The sequence below is a fragment of the Arctopsyche grandis genome, chromosome 2 (genome assembly GCF_051622035.1).
Source record: "Arctopsyche grandis isolate Sample6627 chromosome 2, ASM5162203v2, whole genome shotgun sequence".
Taxonomy (NCBI): domain Eukaryota; kingdom Metazoa; phylum Arthropoda; class Insecta; order Trichoptera; family Hydropsychidae; genus Arctopsyche; species Arctopsyche grandis.
Genome location: NC_135356.1, coordinates 19,980,005 through 20,004,095, shown reverse-complemented (window position 1 = coordinate 20,004,095; position 24,091 = coordinate 19,980,005). Strand labels below are relative to the sequence as shown.

The 24,091-nt window shown below is 32.7% G+C and overlaps 1 non-coding gene across 1 annotated transcript; it reads right to left on the bottom strand.

Annotated features, from left to right (window-relative positions):
• Positions 1-10,550: 10,550 nt before the first annotated feature.
• TRNAM-CAU (transfer RNA methionine (anticodon CAU)) lies at positions 10,551-10,622 on the bottom strand. The gene has a single exon. It is a non-coding gene; the product is annotated as a tRNA-Met (tRNA).
• Positions 10,623-24,091: the final 13,469 nt, after the last annotated feature.

The following is a 24,091-nucleotide window of genomic DNA, read 5'->3' as shown; positions in this document are numbered from 1 at the left end:
CAAATTCAAGATTTTTACCAATAATGTCTGGTTTTTTGCTACTTATGAAGCAAGCGGTATCATTTGCATATAGGGCTATGTGAAAGTTTTTTGGAATAGGTATGTCATTTATATATATGGAGAACAATAGTGGGCCAAGCAAGCTCCCCTGCGGAACGCCAGCTGCGATTATTTTCGGAGGCGATAATTCATTATTTATGCTTTCTACGAGTTTTGATGATTTGATGATGAGAATTAGGTAGTTTGGTATTTTTGTCGACGACGATATTGATATCGTTGTATGTATGTTATTTTTTTGTTCGATTCAAATAAATTTTATAAAAAAAAACAAATGAGTGTTTACTATTAGATTAGCCATGTTTAAGCGGCTTACATTAAAAATACCGAGCGAAGCCGGCTAAAACCACTAGTTTTAAATATTAACATAATCAAATTTGATAGTGAAAGGTTAAAATTTAATTAAGAATATGAGCCGTTATATTTCAAAGTGACGGAAGTCCAATTATCAGTTCCAAAAACATTTCAGTTCTGTTTATTTGACTAAGAACGATGACAATAAGTCATCATTCTTATTGTCATATTAACAAATTCTCATCACTCAAATGTGGGAATCACTGCTATCGACCACTGTGTCCAAACAAGGATAAAATGCCGAAGACTACAGGGGATGAACTTTGCCAAGGATGCCACTCTGTGTCTGCACCTTAATCCTTTTCCCAAAACTACGTTTCTAGTATCAACAGGCGTAATTTTACAATGAATGATGAAGAAACTTACATAATAACTTATTTATATTTTTAAGGGGTGGAAGTATAATTTTCAGTTCAAAAAACACTATTTGCACTCAGACTGAGTCCGATAATTTAGTCATTCGGACATTGCTTGGACGTTGCCATGTTACGAGATACGTCTAAATGATTCATCCGAGCGACTCGGTCTGAGTGTACTCGTATAGTGTCAACCCCATATTATTTAATATTAACCAGAAATTTGTAATCTGTAATAATAAGAAAGTTAATAACAGGATTGCCAATTTTTTGAAACCACTTCCATTAAAATCAGATAAATTGGCAAACTCTAAACTGGAGTCACATATCCAAGGTTTGCTGAGCAACAAAGCCATGGGTAGATTCCTTGACCACAACAATTTAAAGCATTACACGCTAACCACTGATCTATGTTGCTGGTTAAGCAACATTTGAGCAATCTTTAAAATATATAAACGTGATTAGGAATTAATATTTTATATATGTATGTATGCCAGTCAAATAATTATGGTCGAAAATTATCTGGAAAATATGTAGTACTTTTTTAAAATTACTATGAATCAATTTTTACTGTTTCATTCATTTGTTCAGTAAATATAAAATTTAATTTGAAAATTTTACATTAATCGCTTTTGTCATCACATCGCGTCATACAAAATTTTCAACATTTCGACAACACAACGTATCAACGTCCATAACGCGATGAAATAAAAGACCAACACGGGAATATAGGGAGAGATGGGAGGGGGGGGGGGGAATGGAATAAGTAATCAAAAAGTGTTTCGACAAATTCACCACGGTTGGTCACCCTAGTCGAAACACGTAAACGTCGTGTATTCACTTACACCGGTTATACTCGCTGGTAGCCGCTGGCCTCTCTACCCACCCACTCACCCACCCAGCCACCCACTTCCCACCCCTCGCCACTCATCAAACTCCCTCTCTCCTCTCACACCTCCTCCTTCCACCTTCCATGCCGGCAATATTAATTAAGCCGAGACTCCAAATGGGACGGCCTTATTTGCTTTACGTGTTCAGCATTTCGATCTTAGCGTTTCATTGACACTTTGCTGCGGGACTTTGGTGTTTGTGTATGTGTGTTCGTCCGAAACACTCAATCTTTACTCACACAAGTGTCCGACAAGGCTTTATATCATAATTAAAAAATGTATTCTAAAGGGGGGGGGGGGGGTAGCCATACGATCTTCGATCTCTCGACGAAGACACACTATGTATGTATATATACATAGGTTGTCACAATTGTTTCAGATGCAAGTAATGATGTTGTCAAATTGAGCCTACCTACTGAGCTACCAAATAAAACTAATCAATCTTTACTTTAGTTCAATCAATTTAAAGAATATCTGACTATTGATTCCAATACTTACTTTTGGCACAGCAATACGATATTTTGCATTAAAGACTGCAAAACCGAAAAATCTGTAAAAATTGCACATTTTTTAAACATACATTATCTCTCAAATATTATTTAACAACAAGGATTATTATTATCTACGCTCCGGTAAGTAAAAAACGTGTTTTTTTGTTGCTTAGTGTTATTGGCAAGTTCAAGATCTGTATTTGACTGATGAAAATTTTCGAATCGCGCACTTTTCTTTTTCGTCTTGTTCACTGCTGAGTGTCGTGTCGTAGTCATTTTATGTCATTTGAGATCCGGAGGATGAATCACCTGTACTCCTTTTAGTCCTGTGCTAAGTTACATGCTGTGTTTAGGAACGATCTCATCGGTTCTTTAATTTGTTCTCACCAAATTGTGGGAGACTTTGCTCTCTAGAATTTTACACTCAATCGCACATCGCACACCAAAGTTAATCTAAATTCCTATAATAAGAAAAAAAATCTGAATTCTTACGATGGAAGATCTTTGACAATCAGAATACATAATTATATGTGTTGCAGGTTGTAAAATCAAAAAATCAAGTATGCGCTTGTTCAATGGTAGAAGAAGATTTATTTGCTTGAATTTGTAATATCAATATAGAAAGGATAAGGAAGAGAAAAATTATGTCGATTTTAAGCTATCAAAATCAGGTAAATGTGTCGGAAGTTGGAAAATATATATTCGACACAGTTTCATGGCCAATTCGATAATTGTTGGGATTGGTGAAAGGGTTGATTACTTCACTCCCCTATGATGTACATATATGTATGTATATCCAGTCAAAGGCGCTCGGTACAAAATAATCTGTGAATTATCATATAATAACAAAATTTTAGAAAAGGATAGTAGGTACATATTTACAATTTCAAAATAAATCTATATATAATGGTACAACTACTTACCAATGTTGGGGTGGTTACGTGGCGCGCTTTTGTCTCTCGCGCTAAAGTCGGTATACCATTATATTCTATATGTAGATTTATTTCGAAATTGTAAATATTTACTGTCTTTTTCCAAAATTTTGTTATTACACATACGTTAATTCACAGATTTTTGAAAGGTATAATCTCTGTTAAGGGAATTCTTGAACAGCTTAAAGTTGTCCTCAAAAAGAAACAACGATCAAATACGATCATTGTTCAGCGATGATCAAAAAATCAATATACGAATCGTTTATATAAATCTGTTGAATTCTGATAAAATATATTTGTGTATATACAGTTAACATCATATTTGATGAACAATCTGAAAACTCAATGTTTTTTGTCCCATTGTTCATTTAACAATGTAATCTAGAGTGTATACTTGTAGCGATATTTAGATGACGGTAATAGTACATACGAGTAGGTCTAGCTGAGTTTCAATCGACGAATGGGTAGGTACATACATATATGTAGTTAGCTTGTAACGCAAATGTGTCGAATTCAATCAGCATTATATTTGTATAGAGTAAACATTCGGGCCCCTTTAATCCGACATTATTAACAGGCGTCGTCCGTCCCCGTCGCCGTTAACCCTCCCCAAGAGGGGTGGCCAAACTAAACTGGGGTTGGCCGAGAACAATAATTACTTCGGTGTGAAATGCCAATGTAAAATGGTTTGTATAACTAAGGAGAACTTATCCCTCATGAATCTTATAGCAGTTAGCGAGAGCGGGACCCCGGAACGGCCGCGAGCCCCGGATTAGCCGCCCCAGGATTATGCAAAAGCCAAAATATATTTTATATACACTGTGCGAGTCTGTACGTATATATGTATTTATAAATACACATTGTATATAAAATGATAATAATAATGCGTACACTTTGTATGTATAATAATATTCTCTTTGTCGTTATTATCTCGTGTACCTGCTACCAACAGAGTATAATATTTGGCTACCAATGAAATCGTCTTTATTAAACAAATCATTACCAAAATATAACGAAGTCTGATTTTTATAATAATATACTTTTGTTTCCCTTTGTTATATTTTATATGTTTTGTTACTTTTATTTTTTCATTTTTCTTTAGAGAAAAATATGCACACTAAACACTGTTTTTTACCATCTTACGAAACCTTATTTTAATATATGTATGTATATTACAATTTGTACTAAAATTATTCGATATACATATGTTTAAGATATTTACAGTTATAAGTGACTAATTTACATTTTAAATGTGTTAATAGATCGTTTAAAATCCAATCAAACGATACTTTAATTTAGACTGTAGACGAATTTTGGAATTCCTTGTCTGCTTTGCAACTGCATAGATTTCAATATATGTACATACAACCACTAAACATATACATAATTGCATTCTTACATATACTATACATAAGCGGTTTTTGCAATGGCTCGGAGTCTGTACCCCATATATGTAAGAAGAGGTTAGTAAAAATGACCGAGAAACATTTGACGAGTTATATAAATTCCCAGTTTTCAAGTGAGAACCATAAGTTTTAGTATACATATACTATCTTACACTATCTTAAATCGTAGACAATTTAAAAAGGCGCCTAAACACAATTTTCTTCATATCGTCGACTTTTTAGTTTAAAATAATATATGTATATGTACATACATACATATGTCTAAAGGGTGCTATGAACATTTATAAGAATTGTAAATAGGTTTTTTCCTATTATGCTATATATGTTACAGTTAAAGTGTATATTGCACTTGTAATATGTTTTGACCATTTGGAATATATTCCATCGAACGTGGTTCCGACTAACGTTACATATGTATAGTTGAAGTGTATTTTCAGTTATTTTGACTGTTTGGAATATATTCTGTCTAACCGACGCAAGTTGATTCATATGGCGAATTACATTTCAACTGGTCAAAATATACTAAAACTGAAAATAAAGTTCAACTATAAGTTGATACCAGGTTATATGGAGGGTTAGGTTTTCGTGAAAACGTCACTCGACTTGTAAATTGAGTTTGAAAGTCACATTTTTATTTTAAACACATTCTTTGTGTTATCGTAATACGATACTCATTACCTTAATTCGTATTATCTAGCAAATATTAACGTATTATTGAATTCGTAAAAATATCAGAGTTGTCAAAACTCAACTGTTATATTACAAATGGCGCATATTGTTGAAAGTGTATTTACACTTGTAGAGATTTAATTTACTATTTGAATTGTATTCGAATATGAATGAACTAAAGCGCCAGTTGGAAGTCAGCAGTATGGCTCGGTGGTTGCGTTTATGTTTAGCACCAAGGAGTTGCTAAACATAAAAGGGTGGGTTTGATATCGTGCTAGTATCTTTCTGGTCTATATCTTGCTAGTATACGGCTGGTCAGACTTGGATATTTGTGACTCCAAGTCGAACGTTTCTTATCAGGGTTTGCCAATTTATCTGATTTTATTGTTGAAACATCTTTATTTGTTCCTCCATCAAATTGGCAAAAATCATTCTACTCACTGTCAAAAATATCTGAATTTGATTTATGTACAAGTCTAAATCCATTGATGTCTCTATGGATTAATTAATTAATTAATTAATTGTTAAATTTGTCGTCTACAGCCTCTCGAAATACAGCAATTTATGTAATAAAAATGCTACAATGTTTGTAATTAATTGTCTAGGAAGACATATTGGGGTCTACCTGTTAGGCCTTCCTGGTATATGTAAAATAAAATTACAAATATATTTCAATTTTAGCCATTTAAGCAACGCCGGGCAATCCAACTAGTATTGTATCTATTCGAAGTCGGTCTCCGTGACGAGACAGAATGTTAAACGACAGAAAACGCAAATATCGGAAGGCAAACATCGAAAATCGACAGATCTTAAGTCGAAAGATCAAAAAAAAATGGTGCATGATAAACGGTACATACTCACTTAATTTGCGCAAGCAGGATACAACAGGAACAAGAGGAACATGCTTTTCCTCCCGTATTCTGCGCGCGCACATTAATACGGGAGGAAATGTATTTTTAGAATGAACTATTTTGTTTTATATGTATATAATACTTTTTTCACTTATTGTTGTTTTGTACAAATGAATGGGTGAGCTTTATTTTTTATTTTTCCATCGTGATCAAATTAGATTTTTGATTATTTTCTCTATTCTTGTTACTATCGTAGTTTGGGACAACCATGTGCGCACCGTGTAGTATATGTAGTTATACTATTTGTATTTAATATGTATTTACCTATGTATGTACATATCTATACATATAAAATTGAATATCTGTCTGTGTGTCTCGAATAGGCTCCTAAACCACTGAACCGATTACGATGGAAATTTCAGGATTTGTTGTATGCATGTCCGGGAAGATTACTGTGAAAAAAAACGGGAAAACACCTCTTAATAATAATATTCGTAATTACGATTTTACTAACGCGAAAGTAAACTATCCTACCGCCTTCAACGCATCAACGCTGCGAGTGTGACAATAATCGCGCCGCGCCTACCTCGCACTTGAATGTACTGACCATTCAGGGCTGTACCACAAACACACAACGAATGGCCCACGTCAACAAATATATCTTTACCTATAATATATAAAATTGAATGTCTGTGGAACGGGAACGAGAATGGGAACGGGAATTGCACGCGCTATTGTGGCATTGCAACGCATGCCGGATTCAGCTAGTTTTCATGATATATATAAAATATTCAATATGTAATAATACCTACATACATTGTCTATAAATATTTTTTTTATCATATGTATATAAATAAAAATAATAAAGATGATAAATAATATGATTCTTTTTAAAACTATTCGGAGCACGGAGCGGAGTTGGATCAAGTATTTAGTTGTTGGGGCGGAGCAACTCCAATAAATCAGCTGATAACTAAAAATAAGTGTATGTGATGTATGTATTTAAGCTTATTGTAAAAAACTAAATGTATGTAAGCTTACTGTAAATCATATTAACAACTTCTTAATGAATACTTATCTCGTAACACAACATAACTTCTTATTGAATACTTATCTCGCAGATAAAACCGACTGAGGAGATATACAGTGAAATGTCAGATTTGACATATTTGGCCAAAAATCAATATATATCGTGTATTACATTACATGAAGCTAGACGCCAAATTTGAAATTCATATATACATATGAGAGTTAAAACTATAAATATTTAAATATTAGAGATAACGAGAACCTATACAGCAAATTTTATAAAATATAGAGTGAATTATAGGCGTTTAAACAATTAAAATCTTATATGGCCATATCAAGGCGAACAGGTTGGAAGACACGGGACGAACGCTTATTAAACGTCAGGAAGGTTTACGGGCCCCGTTTTTAAAACGCGTTGTATACGATATTTTATCTCCAACGTAATGGCAGACGATACATTAACGTGTATTGATGACCAAAATGAGCAATATGGCAAAGTATGAAAACGATCGGATAAGAGATAAAAATGACCACTAACACGAAAGCCATGTGAAACGTAAAGGAGGTATGTAAAAAGTGGTTGCTCCAGATCTCTGAAAATTTGGTAACAATGAATAAATATCATTGGTGCAATTCGGTAACAATAAAAATTATTTCACGGATAGGCCACTTATGTAGATACATACATACATAGACGTAATGGACTAATGGTAGATCTTTAAATAGCTGACACTTTGAATATGCAATCGGATTGTGTGCAAGTCGTCTAATCATCAACCAAGTCTTGGCTCAGCTCTCATCGTAAGGGATGGTGGGCCGGAGCAAGGTGGGGGGGGGGGTGATTTTTTTTTATCCAGGGGTGGTTTCTAGGGGTGTGTGGGTGTATGTGTATGTCGCGTGCAAGGTGCGTGCGAGCGGTTGGCCCCCGGATTGGTCAGCTGTCAGCGGGGGGCCATCAGTCAGCGGCTATCGCGACACGGTTCTGCACTTAGCGAGGGGCCCGCCCCGCTAATTGGGCCTGACACGCTGGCCCCCCGATCTGACCCACCGGACTGACCACCGGTCTTACCCCCGAACGTCTCGCAAGACGGGGGCCAACCCTTGCCCCGCTCTGGACCGCAAATACGACGCGTTCATAAAACCAACGGACAGGTGAATCGCTATTTCCCGACAGAGCAGTGGCTCTTCACCTTTCACGTAAAGCTACATCTATTCGTACGTTCAACGCTGAATGAACTCTATGTCATCATCATAATCATCTAAAGCCCCTCACCTTCCACTGCTGGATGAAGGCCTTTACGAGACGCTTCTATTCATCTCTGTTTTAAGCGATTTTCATCCATCTCATATCAAACATTTTTCTAATTTCATCCAGCCTTCCTTGCATCCTTTTACATTCTATCGAGTTAGGGTACCATTCGAACACTTATTTTGTCCATTTTTTTTTAACTATGTGAACCGCTCATTGCCTATTACATATATCTAATATATAATTTGGAAAGAGACTTTGTATGTATGTGACCTTCGTTCGTTGTTCGTAGTTCGTAGACAAATTCGATTTTTTTTTATTCGATTCATAGGTGCCGATTTGATTTTTTTCGATTCAAAGGATTTGAAGTCCCCGGGGGCACAGCTGCCGGGTACGAAGCCCTAAGGGTCGCAGGCGCCACTGGGGGCGAAGGCTCCGGGGGCGCAGACTTCGGGGACGCAGGCGCCGGATTCTGGTATACATATAATTTCGAAAGAGACAGTATATATGTTTGTTCGTGACAGTCAATTTAATAAAAAAAAACAAATGAGTATTCAAATAAATTTATATAAAATAAAACTATTCAAATATATTTAATAAAATGTTTACTATTAGATTAGTCATGTTTAAGCGGTTTATATTACAAATACCGAGCGAAGCCGGGTAAATTTACTAGTTTTATATACTTGGAAACCCGGGCTCTAATAAAATATTAATTTTGGCCTTTTTTTGTAGGGTGGGAAATTTATTTTAGGATTTTGAAAGTAAAATGTTCCCTTTTTCATTTCAGTTTTTAAATTTTTTTAAAGAATTTAGCTGTCATTTGAAAGTGCTGATCAAAATTCGAGAGTTCTATTTAGTGTCAACTGATAGTGATTTTTGGTATTTTACTCATGAATTTCGATTTCAATGTAAGTTCATTCATACATACATATAAATGTATTTTACCAGATGCCAATTTTATTGAATAACATAATTGATATAAAAAAAATCTTGTGGTAAGTAATTATTAAAGAAAAAGCATGCGCCTCGGGCAAAATTTTTTTTTTTAATATCTTTAACGTACATTTTAGATATTATTTAAATGTCAAAAGCATTATCAATATATGTAATTCTGAGTTTCACCGCAGGTAAATTTTTTGGAAGAAATCGTTTTTTTTACAAAAAAGTCTTTCCAATTTAACAAACACGAAGCGCATCAGTAATCAACTTGATCGAAACTCTCCACTGTTTGCCCGATTGTGTACTATTTTATTATAATTATCTTTTAATTTTTTTACAATTGCTTACACCACAGTCCAACCTTTAATTCCTAAAATTTTTGAAGTCAGTTTCTATCTGATCTTTGAGCAGTGCGTGTCTTAATCAAGTGTTTGCGTTAATTAGTGAATGGATGGAGTTTTTGTCGATCGTCCAAAAGGCAAAAAAGCGTAGCTCTATGGGAGGAAAACCATTCCTGGCCAGATAAATTTCTCGATGAATGGGATATAACCATTCTACAATAAGAAGTTTAATTAAAAAAATGGAACTTTTCGAGATGAGCGAATTTTGAAACAATTTTTACTCCAAAATCGATTAAAAACTGCATTACAAATTATGTAGAACAGAGCATAAGTGTCAAAAAAAAACGTTTAAATCCGAAATATATCGGTCTTAACAAATGTTGATGGATTTGAAATAATAATAATTAGTTAGATGGGTGATTTGCAGCTAAGTATAAAAAAAAAGTTTTTTAGTATTGCAAATTTTTTTTAAAGTTTTGAACTTTTTTGATAACCGATTCGGAGACGAATTCATGTCTGTCTACAAAATTTTTCATTATTAATTATTTAATTATATATAAATAAATTTTCATAATGGGTTAAAGGGGGGAGGGGGAGGCCATGGTCATATAAAATTTTATTAAATAATGTTTTCAAATTCAGTATATTCATTAATTTATTTGTTTGCAACCTTTAGATTATTATAGATATGTATGTATATGTACGTTATGTATATCCTTATATTCAATAATGTATTAAATGCTACTTTATAAATCACATTTTTATTCGAGTTTATTAATAATAAAATCATGCATTTCTCACTTTCAATTCATTTTGTCTGCGATGTAGGTATAAAATAAATTTTGTTTACGTTGGTATGGTACAAATGCATTTATTTTCTGATATTTTAAATTAGCACCCAAGTTTTTGCATTCCTTTGTAAAAATACTTTTGACGATGATTTTAATAGAAAATATAAAAAAAATAATAAGGAAAAAAGAAACTAGCAGAGCGTGGTTTCGATCCACGGACCTCTGGGTTATGGGCCCAGCACGCTTCCGCTGCGCCACTCTGCTCTATGGGTAAAGACAAGAAATTTTTAATTTTCTTCACCCCTAAAGGGGGAATAGGGGGATGGAGATGAAATTCAAATCCAATTTTTATAAAAAAAAAAACTCCCGAAATTTCAATGGGTACAATACTAACTTGTAATGATTGATATCATTTGCAGCATCCAGAGACAGTATAATGATAGCACGCTACTCTAGAAAGATATAGAATAAGAAAGACGCAATATTTAGAAATAGCTCGCAATATTTAGAAATTGTATATAGAAACAATAGTGCCATAGCAATTTTAAATATATCACATTAGATTCATAACAGCACAAAATAGAGGAATGAATCATTTCTCTATTAAAATTGCTTCCACAAAGTAAACTCATAAAATTATTAAATTGGTATACAAAAGTGAAAAAATAAAATTATCGCATCCCAAGTCCATCCAACCATGAAATAAAATTTTATAGATGAAACTTAATGGGATCATAGTCACAATATCATGATAATAATCACGTATGTCGCCCTGTATCATTACGTTCTGCACTAACATCGCTTATTAGCCGATCTAAAATCATTTCGATTTAATGTTAATTATGTGTGTATGTATATAAAACCGATCTCTATTTCTGATGCATAATTTAATTAGTGGTTTAACGTTGGTCGATTTTTAACGATAAAGAATACCTGTATCGTAGTGATTGCGGGTAATGATTGAATAGCTATTTAAATTATAGGCATTGGTTGTCATAAAAGATTATTTACCTTTGTCAGCGTTAACACTCACTCTATTAAAGGGATCAAAGACATGGTTCACTTTTGTGCCAATCGTTCGGTCGCTTTTTTACACGATTCGAACTTTATTAACCACTTATCTCTGAAAATATAAAATACCTGCGTAAATTTTATCGTATCCCCGGCTGGACGACGTGTCATCGCATTTTTGTTCCATTTTATTTTTCCAGCTTTTTCATTTTCGACTTTTTTGCTCTAACCAACAACGACCACTCTCAGAGACCCGACAAACACACATACGAAAGAACTTCAAAAAAGAACGAAAAAATGATAAAACATACACGACGAAACAAAACGTCGTAACCGAACACATAGCTTTAGGGTTAATGATGAGCAAATGTTGCCAACGAAAACTGAACAAACAAACACGCACGCTCACACACACGCACGTACGTATGTAGGTTTAAAAATAAAATCAAAAGGATTCGGAAAAGGCGAATACGAAAAAAATAAATAGAAGAAAAAGAAGGAGACAAAATAAAAAGGCAAACTTCTCATCGGCCAGGACGTGGCGCCTTTGTTACATTATCTCCCCGATTAATGATGCCATGTTTTAGGCCTTGTATAAAAATACACATAATTACGTCTATGCAGCAGTAAAGATAAGGGGATGCATAAAACGGACCCGGGGTACACATCCACCTTGTTCTCGGTCCACACCAACTAACTGGTTCTCAAACTGTCTCCGTTGGAAGTCGACTCGGCGCCCGCTGTAATAAAATATATAAACTAAATCATTAATGTTTCGATAAAACGGCAATTTTATATGTGATATGCGTAATGATTTCGCTTTATGAAAGGTTTTAAAATGAAAATTGTCGTACGAAAGTCGTTTTCATAAATAACGGAAGCTATGTGTTGATTTTAGAGCAGTGACGCACGACCTTTTATTATTTATTCATTATAGTCAATTTTTACATTTTATAATTGGTACAGCATTGAAGTAACTATTTTTCATAGCCCCTTGCAATGTTTCAATTTTGGACTTCAGAACCTTTGGTCTGTCTGATATACTATAGTCGAACTGATCTAAGCATGGACTTATGTAGTTAAAATGTACAATGATATCCCCACTCGACTCCTTTGGCCAATTACATTTCGTTTCAGCTTCGCATTGCATTTTGGTCGTGCGTATAGCGGTCGGTAGAATTTGACTTTTATTTTTTGTCAGTTTTGAGTTCTTGTTTCATGTTTTGAAATATTTAAATTAATAAAATTTTAATATAAAGAATATAAAGTTGTTGATATTATTAATTGATTTGCGGAATACGTTTTATACATACATATATTTTATTTTTTTTATTTTATTAATTGAAAAATCAACAGACAGGATGTACAGAGATAGGTATAAAAAAAATTATAATATATCAAAATTATATTATATCAATACATTTTTTAGACGATAAAAGTAATTATCAACGTCATGTTATGGACAGCAAAACTTACAGTAATATTATCAAAGACATTACTTATATTTATATTGTAATAATATTATATAGTTAAATAATAAATAATTAAAAAAAAAATAAGAAATTATTTTACGTCCTTGTTACAATGCTAAACACATTGCGCGAATGCGACAGCATGCTCGGTTCTCGTAAGTCTCACGCTACATCGGATCAACTATAATATATGTATGTATGTACTGATTTGAGCGGTACATGTTAAGTCATTGGATTTATTTGCACTGATGAAAAAAAGATATGATATTGTCGAAAATGTTTAAATAATATCTGTTTCTGCGACTATTACATATGTACATACATATATATTAGCAGGGAGTGAATAACGTGAATTTTGGATTTTAATCGATGGACCTAGTGGAAAACTTTTTAATTTAAGAGAATTTTAAATGAAAAAAATAAATCATCGATTTTAAACAATGTGCAATGTGCCTCGAACCAATCGATTTATCTTGACAAAAATTTTGAAAAAGTAGTATTTTTTTCATACACGACATTTTTGCGACAAAATAGGTAATTTGGCCTCCTTATATTTCATAAAATTCTTTTAACACATTTTTTTTGTATTTAAATTAAATAAATGTGTCGACGACTTCTATTTTCAAAATAATCACAGAAACATGAAAAAAATGATCACAAAACTTCATCTATTGTTACTACGTACATAAATAAAGTAATAAGCCTAAACTAATCATAAATGACTCATTTAAACTAAAATGTGTAAAATATGTTGATTTTTTATTTTTTTTTAAATCGAAAATGTTCTATAAGAACATACATATAAATCGATTGGTTCGAGGCACAAGTTTTTTTATTTAACGTTCCCTCGATACGATGATAATTTTCCGCTAGGTCCTTCCATGAAAATCCAAAATCCACATTTTTTGCTCCGGCCTATTGTACATATGTACATATGTATGTGAATATAATACATCACTATCTGAGAAGCAAAACGAAGTTATTTAAAGAAAATAATATTTAATTGTTGTAAATATGTATGTATCTATACATATTTAATGAAATATTTTTTCTTAGAAACAAAATATATATATATTTTTTTTCATTTTTGAAAAGGTAGGGGGTCCAATGTCTTCTTACTGTCTTTGTCGCACAGTCTTACTTACGTGTGTGCGAGCAGGTTACAATGGGACTGGTTATGACGTTACACGTCTCCAAGTTGATTCTAAAAATATCCTTTTTCGCACTTATTTTTTATTGCTCTCTGTGATGCAAGCCACAAAAACATCTTTCTACGGTTGAAATCAATAATTTTTTTGGTTTTAAAATTAAATTTAAAATATTTATCACGTTCATATGTATGTACATACATATACATACGCTAATCTTTTTTATGGAACGGAATCAGAATTTTCCTATCATAATATTGCTTATATACATTTGTATATATATATATGTATATATATATATATATATATATATATATATATATATATATATATATATATATATATATATATATATATATATATATATATATATATATATATATAATAATGATGTGTGCAAAGCTAATTACTGGGAAATATGTACATATGAAAATCTGTTTATGATATATCTGTGTCAGTAAAATGTGTCTTTTTAAAAGCTCTTATTAATATGTAATAATGGAGCTAATTGTTATTTTACTTGATTTACAATGCATTATCCGATTTATGTTCCAATGTACAGTAGGCATTTATTTATCGGACGTCAATCTTGCATTCGACCGAAATTAGCGAATGCTTTTATTCTAAATGTATGTACATATGTACATACATATCCATATAAAAAAATAAAATCCGCGTTACTAATTAAAAAAAAATGTATTTATACATGTATGTAATTCGATTGGAAGTTCGGGTACTACTAAATAACTCAATTTGACAAATTTTAATCACGTTCAATGTTTCTACTAAAAGTACGACTTCCAGACTTCCAGACAAAAATTATTCATCGTATCGATAAGAATTTCAGAAATCGATGTTGCAGTTTGATAGGACGAACGGTGTTCAAAAAATCCGCAAAATACACAGACACACACACAATTTTCATTTATTGTTACTATGCACATATGTACATACATAGATAAAGTAAAAATATCACGTTAGTAAATATACATAGGTACATACATATGTACATACAAATATTATATTACAAAATAAAGTACATGTCTTAAAACAAATATAGTATGGTTAGGGTATGTATTTGACTCCCGAAGGAAATCTTTTACCCGCCATTGCGTTGGTCACGACCACTAGTAAAGCTTTAGACCTATAATTTTATATGAATTTATATTTTGATTTGTATAAAATCCTAGTTATTATCATTTCGAGCGTAATATTCGGTGGGTAATTTATAGATGCAAAACATGAACGGCGAATTCAGCGGTTGATAATTAGTATATGTATCTACGTATGTAATAGAATGTCTAAAAATTAATGACGTTGAACGTAATGAATTTAATGATGTTCTTTTGCATTGTTTTTTCAATGGATTAAAAATCATATTATATATATACATAGCCGTGTATTCCCGTAATTGTGTAATATGGAGTAGCTTCGTGTTGAAAAAGGGGGCTTGTGAGAAACTACCACTGGTCTTTTTGACAAATCGTTCGTCTCAAAGGTGAGACAACAGGGTTTCTAGTGGACAGAACGCTACATGAATATTTCATATGAAATACAAATGCATACGGAATACGTAAAATTTTGCTAAGTGTGATGTTAGCCTGTAAACGAAAAATCTATCTGTTGGAAACGGACGGAAAATTTTATTAAAAATCACATGCATTTTTATCTAGTTTGTTTGGAAATGTAACCAAGGTTACGTGGTCAATATTTCATATACATATCTACATAAATTTGTATATGTATATTGTATAATAAAACTGAAAAATGTTTTTATTGATTAAAACCTACATTAGCATTTTCGTTATGTGGCGAAAAATAATAGAAAACCTACTGTGCAATGACCACGACAAAATCTATTAAAGATTCATATAATTTTTTACAAACTTTTTATTGGAGACTATTGTAAGAATGCTTATGCACATTGGCAATATTAAATCTTTTTAGAATCCAAAAAGTTGCAAAGACAAAGAAGTTGTTAATAAATTTAATGGTTCAGGGAAGAATTTTCAAAAATTAGATTGAATTCTTACTGTGGTTTTTTTTAATTTTTTTTTAATGACTTTACTTAAATGCATGTAGAGAATTTCTACATACATTTAAATACACTAACTATATCTGGTATTTTGTCTGTCGTATCAGTTTAGAGACCAGTTATACTTATTAAAACATCAGAAATAAAATATTATTCTTATTCAATATGTTCAATTTAAAAATAAGGCGAAACATTTTTTCGGATGTTTGAAAAAGCCTGGTTTAGCATATGAGCTTAATGGGTCACTGTTCGAAGAAGAGTATCGTCAAAAGTCTTCATTTTTTTTTTTTTTAAATGCTTTTTATTATTACTAAATTATGTTCACAATACATTTTATATATGTTGCTACTGATCTACTGATCATTTTCTATTTTACTATTTTAGTCTTCATGTGTATGTATATAATATATATTATGTGTATTCATAATAGATTGACATATTTGTGTATGAATCAGTTTTTCTCAAATTAATTAGTTAATTTGACACGTTGACTTAATTTTAATTTTCTCATCAGAGAAACATGCAAGACTCAACATTTTTTAAATTTACAAAATAGTATCGAAATATTAGATTTTTCAAGAGAGGGAGCGCTACGTTTCTGGATTTCACGAAAGGGAGCGGCATTCTTATGCGCTCCCGTTCATTTCAAGCCTTGATTTAATTTAAAAAAATCAATAATTCGTCGATACTGTATGTACAAATAGCTAATTATTCGTCATTACTGTGTGTAAAAATTGCCAATAATTCGTCGATACTGTATGTACTGATAGTCAATAATTCATCGATACTGTATGTACAAATAGCCAATAATTCGTCGATACTGTATGTACAAATAGCCAATAATTCGTCGATACTGTAGCCACATTCTTTGGTCACGGCTGTATATACATACATACATACATATGTACTCATGCGATTTTTAGCTTTTTTTGCTTTATGTATTTATGTATGTGAATATGATCTTAATATCGCATTTGATAAACGAACAAAAACGGTTCAAAAGATTTATCTCTCGTAGAGTCTTTGACTACGACATTTGTTGTAGTCGGAGAAACTTTTCTGTCGACAAATCTCTTTTTTTTTTCTTTTTAAACTTTTTTGCTCTTCAATGGTGGTTACATTAAATATTAGCGGAGAAAACTATTATTTTTTGCTTATCGACTATTCACTTCATATGTATGTATATGTACAGTTCTGGATTATGTATACCTATGTATGTATGTACATATACACGAGCTGGAAACCGCGATAATATTCATTCGTCACTGACAACGATCAAACACCAAACGATAAACCCATTCATTATAATTAATACCGAATCACATCCGTACGATTACTCGGTTAGATAAAGCGTTAAAACGCAACAACGATCGACATGAATTTAATATCAACGAGATTGTTCATCGTCGTCGCTTTCCCGCTTTTCCGCGGTTGATAGCTATATTTACCCCTTTTCACCCATCATCCCCCACATTTAGGCCACCTTCCCCTCCCCTCCCCCTCACCTTTAAACCGTTGAATTTGTACGTGTGTAATGGCAGCCTGTTAGGCATTGATAACGGGGTTGGCTCGCAACGACCGTCCCGTCATCCGGGTCGACTAACCGTCAGATTTAATTGTGTCATCGTGGATCCCTAATTAACACGATCTACCCCTATTAGCTTACCCTTAAAATTGATTTTTCAGCGTTTATTAAACAAATTTACGAATCAGATAATATAAAATAAATGCTTTTTCTATTAAAAATTCGACAGTGGTTGTTTATAGAATCATTTTAGATGACTTCTATGTATAAAAGTCTACAGTATATTTATATCATAAATGATATGCATATTTAGTTTATAGTACAATATAGTTAATGAAGAATGATCTTAACAGGCAGTATATTGGTGTTTCATAAACTTTTTCTGCGAAACAGTGGTAGTCGGTATAATGTGAAATATTTCACGAAAAATCGTAATTTAATGTAATATTGTGTGTATAAATCAGAATGATTCTCATTTTGCTGAAATAAAAAGTTTTTTGATATATAAATATGTGTATGTATGTAAGAGCTACAGTAAAAGCCGCATATTCTATTCTATTGCGGGTGTAGAATAATCATTTTTGTTAGAAATTCAAGTCTAACCCTAAAAGTAAAAAAAATTGTAAAACATTTTGTTGTTTTTTTTAACTGATTAAAGTATTCCGAAGAAAAAATTAAACTTGAATTTTCTCGTAAACAGCTCACATGTTTAATATGTCGAAGAAATAGTGGAAGAAACATCGAACAAGAGTAAACTGCCATTTTCGGTTGATGAGTGCTCACCAAATTTTATATATAACTTGGTATTAAACTTAAACTTATAGATATGAAATTTCAGTTCAATAAACCAAAAGTTTTCAGAGAAAAACAAAAAAACCTCGATACTCAAGTCAACTTCCGGTTTAGGTAAAAATATAAGGATTGAAGTCACACATTGAAGATCCTACTAAGGATAATACAGGGCAGAATTTACTCACGGTGTAAAGAGGTGATTAGCAGAGAGCAGTTTGGGTTCAGACAAGGCTTGGGTACCCGAGAGGCCCTTTTCTGTATGAAAACACTACTCCAAAGATGCAGAGTAGTCCGTAAACCTGTGTACATCTGCCTTATAGACTTTGAAAAGGCCTTTGACCGTGTCCAACACGCTCGCCTGATGGAAACATTAAAAAATATTGGCCTGGATGACAGAGATGTCAGATTGCTACGAAATATTTATTGGAATCAGACTGCAGAAGTACGTGTCGATGATCAATTAACTGATGAGATTCCTATAGAACGGGGCGTCAGGCAAGGATGCATCCTATCACCTACTCTTTTTAACACCTACACCGAATCCATCTTCCAGGATGCTCTCCAAAAGGCGGAGGGCATCAAGGTGGGCGGCGAGACGATCACCAAAATACGATATGCTGATGACACAGCACTAGTCACTGAAAATTTAGCAGATCTGCAAAGATCTCTAGACCATGTACATCAAGAAAGCAATCAAAGAGGTCTGCGCATAAACCTAAAGAAGACAAAATTTATGATAGAATGCACAGACACAGGTGATCTAACGTTGGATGGAGAGGTGATAGAAAGAGTAAAAAGATTCAAATACCTGGGTACCTGGCTGAATGAAGAGATGGACCCAGATGAAGATCTAAGAATCTGCATCGAGATGGCTAGAACAGCATTTGTAAAAATGAAAGCGGCGCTTACAAACAAGCATCTCAATCTTAATACGCGGTTGAGATTCGCCAAGAGTCTGGACAGTATTACTACACGGATGTGAGACGTGGACTCTGAAGACCAAGATGATCAGCCGCATCGAAGCTTTTGAGATGTGGGTCTACAGGCGTATGCTGATGATTCCGTGGACCAAAAAGATATCAAACGAAGCTGTCCTCGGCATGATGGGGAGAGGCAGGGAACTTGTTTCTGTCATCAAGCGGAGAAAGATGGAGTCCAAAATACGAATTTCTCCGTTTGATAACCATGGGGAAAATAGAAGAAAAAAAAATGGATTGGCAGGAAAAAGTTATCTTGGCTTCGAAACATGCGCATGTGGACCGATATGAGCGCCGAAGATGTGTTCCGAGCCGCTGAAGACCGATGCGGATATCTTCAAATAATCGACGAGGTGGTCGCCAACGTCCAGATGCGAACAAGGCATTAACAAGAAGAAGAATAACGATATAAAATTTATTATTTCTATAATTTCTATAAAATTTTCAGTCTCATTCGGATAGTGATTTGGGAGATAATTGAATTCAAAAACTTGAAAAAAGAGTACACCCATAAGGGGTAGTATCATTTCCGGTCAACTTAAAAATTTGAAACATATTGTTCACGAAAACATTCACCTCTGTCGTGTTTTTCTAGTTGATTTGAAAAAATTATAACTATATAAAAAAAACTGAAAAACATGGTTATAAAAAAAGCCAACAACGTGATTCGTAATTATAAACATTGTACCCAATTACCCAATAATTGGGTACAATGCTGACGACTGATAATTCTACAATTTTTTTTAAACAATTTACTGTAATAAGTTCGCACACGCATATTCGATAATATAAAATACAGACAAAGATAATACAGAAGCGTTAAAATTAATAGCGAAAGCGCCTCCTTGTGAACGGTCCAAATAAATTAAGCGCGCAACTAATTACAGGGTCATAAACGTGACGTTTAGGTATGCCTTTAATTGGATAACGCTTAATGCTGCTTTAAATTAATGTATCTTTGTTTTGTTAGTAGCAACAGAAAATTATAACATCTCTTGCGCTCACGTCATATTAGCGTTAACAAGACGCACACAAACACACTGCGTAATTTCGTACAAGGTGTACCGCTCAAAATGCAACCGAAACCAGGTAATTGTTCGATGATAATAATATTATATCTGTGTGAATGAACGAAAGAAATTTAAATATTAATTATTATAATACCTAATATTTTCCACACTCGAATGATTCGATGTCTATTGCCCACAAAGCGCTCGCCCAAAAGTCACTAAAATCTCTATAACGGAACATCTGACAGCCGAAAAGTCCATCATACTAACGAGTGCCAAATATTCCGTATTCGCGATTTTCTTGGCAAAAATTGTCTTTTGGGCGATCGCAATGTGCGCAATAATTAAATTACCCACTCGAATATACGGTGTGCTACGCAAGAAAGATTATATTCTGTAAGACGTTTTCAAACTGCTGATGTTTCGTGGTTTGGCTCTCATTGTTTTTGGCAAATGTTTTTGAGATCAAAAATCAGATCATATTTTAATATTTAATAAAGAAAACTCTTCAAATACAAGAAAAAATTGCTGCACATATTAATTGAATTCTGCAGAATATTACTCACGTAAATAATTGTTGGGTGAAAGAATGAAGTGTTTTTGGATCATTTATGGTTCTTGCAAAACATGTTCTTTAAAAATTGATTAATTCGATCTGATATATAATAGTTTTGCGCAATGAAACCAGTTTACGCTACTGGATTTTTGATACCATCTTAATTTGCAGCCGTTTGTCATTCACTGTTGCATGAAGATGTCTTTGTTCATTTTGAGAAGTATTCATGCACCTAATGCCAAAAGCATAGACTAGTGTTTAACATATGTAGTGCTATTGAACAAAGTGGTCATGGGCTCAATCCCACCGGTTGCTGATGGCCAGACCTTGGATATGAGACTCCAGGTCGATTTATCTGATTTTCATTGAAATGGTTCCAACAAATTGGTAACCTTCAGCCATTTTCTAGCAAAATTTTGAGTTTTTCAGCATCTCAAATTTCGCTGATTTATATAAATGCTGCAAATTTGTCCATATATATCTTTATGTATCAATGTTAAATGCTAAATCGATGTTTGTATTTCCCTAGTATAATAGTTACACTTATTGACCATAGATGTCGTTTTTAATGTAAATATATGGGTTTATACCTGTATATATAATTAATTATTCTTAATATTTATACCAGACTAGTTGCTTTGGAGCATCTGTTTATTTCATATTTATTTCAATCGATTGATTGAAATAAATATGAAATAAAATAAAATTTCACTTTTGACCTTCTTTGCAATATTTTTACACTTTTTTGGATACCATTCGAGAAATCATTTTGTTTATTCTTTTGATTTCATTCCCATTTCAATATGTTTATTCATTGCATGTCAGATCTTCTGGCCACATCTCTCACCCATGCGTTTTTTTTCTACTCTATACGATTTCATACTTTTTGTACAAAACTCATTGAATTATGGCATATAATATGTCATTACTGACAAAATATGTTGATCAAAAACTTATTTCTTCAGACAAAATTGAATTGCACCTACTTGATGCGCCGTCAGATATTGCATTTAAGACTTTAGAATTTTAGTTTAATGCCTTATCTGATACCGTTTAATAACTGGCTATAAATGCTAAATCATAAAATTCGTAATAGTGGACAACAGCATCTAGAAAATACTTTTGTTTTGTATTAAGATATTCACTAACGCGAAAAATTAATTCACTGACAAGGTCAGTATAAAAAGATAAGAACCCAACTAAAATATTTTGTGCACTATTTTGCATGTAAACTTTAAAAAGACACACAAATATGAAAAATTATACCTCATTGCGAAACAAATGTTTGAAACGGAGGATTAAACAGGGGATTAGTTTATCTTAGTATTTTTTGTAATGTAAGATTTCTTTGGCATAAATTTGTTCGAAATGTATATTAGAATTAGATAATACGATGAAAAAAAAGCACATATATATTGCACGAATTGCCAGCGCTCTAAAAGTAAGATAACGGACGAATTCGATCCAATTAAATTAATTTAATTCCGAAAATAAACGTGCAAAACCACTGGCAAACGGCTTACAACGCTTCTCAATGTGTTCAATCATAATTAATTAGGCTTGCATGAGTACGAATGTTAAACTAGTTTTTGCATTCGTTTATTTATTTTGATACGTGAAGTGTACCGTGTACTCAGGTGTCGGGCTATTAATTAAAATGTACCATAGCGTTTCTTTGTCTCTCATACACATGCATAAAACGAAACACGGACACGAATTATATACATTTTATGTATAGGTATGAATGTATTATATATAATTCGACTTCCAATGTGTGCTTACTTAATTCGCGGAGAATTAATTTTGACTATATGGTTAAGACTTATAAGGTGATTCACTGTTCAGTTTTTTTTTTCATGTACTGTATTACCGGAACGTGATTTTGAAATGTGCATATCAACAAATTGTTGAGTGCAGTATGTATCTACATAATGTATGTAATTTTTTGTGGAAGTGGTATATAATTTTCCAATTGTGATCAAAAAGTGATTTTACGAGTATATTCCAAAGAACGTTGCACTAGAAATGATCCATGAAGGCTTCGTATTGACAATTTTTGTAAAGTTTTAAGGCATCATATTGAGGCTTAATAAAGAGAGAAAGCAACGAATAAAAGCGTAAAGATTTACTAAACTTGAAATGAAAAAGACAGGACATATAAGATACATAAATGCCTAACGAGTTAGAGCATTTAAAAATTTTTTTTTTATTATTATTTACTATTTTTTTTAGCAGAGCATTTTTTTTAAAGGAAAGTTAAGAAAAAACCAGTAGTATCCAACCCGTGACTTAATCTATATCTATATATTGAGGAATAAAAGGACTCCTTTTATACTCCTGTTTTTGATACTCCTCATTAAGGAGTATCAAAAACAACAATCGTTTTACACATAAAGGCACGCGTGTGAGCGCTAAATAGAACGTTCTAACTCTGGTAATTTTTAATTCAATATTTCTTTAAGAATTATCATAAAATATCAAGAAGATACAAATAAATCGAAATAAAAAAAATATTTATTTAAAATAAAACTATCATGTCTGGATGAAAGTTTCTAAGTAAAACCTTATCAAATTTTTAGCTTGACACGTTTAGTGGTTTCAAACTACATAAATAATACATCTGGATAATTTGAATGGAAACTAATTTACTTTAAAGTGAATCTAGACAAAGCTGGATGTGATCATTAGTATATTTTATCTACATATTTACAAAAAATATATATGTATGTATGTAAAACGTCCACGATATTATGAAAATATGACCTTGAAGTGACAAGAAACTCAATTTTAAAGATTTAATTTTAAATATATGCATAGTATACGAGTGTTATTACGATTATCTTAATCTTACAATATTACGAATTCTTGTGTTGAAGGGTCGACGATGGGACACCGTAATGCCAAGTGACAGATGACGGGCCTATAGAACGAGAGATTTACCGTATTATTATATACCTACCTATCTACCCGTGTCACGGCGTCTAGTTACGGCTCAGACAAATCAGTTGAACAGCCCTGCAACAAGCGATCTGAACTAATTGAATCAAATCACACCACCGAGCTAGTACGCAGATTACTTAGCTTTGAGCGGCAGGTTAACACATATAATATAACATATACGCACAGGCGGAGAAAATACGACAATAATTTCGACAAGCGGTTAAATACACATTTCAATGGTGTAATAGTGTTGAAGTTTTATTCGTC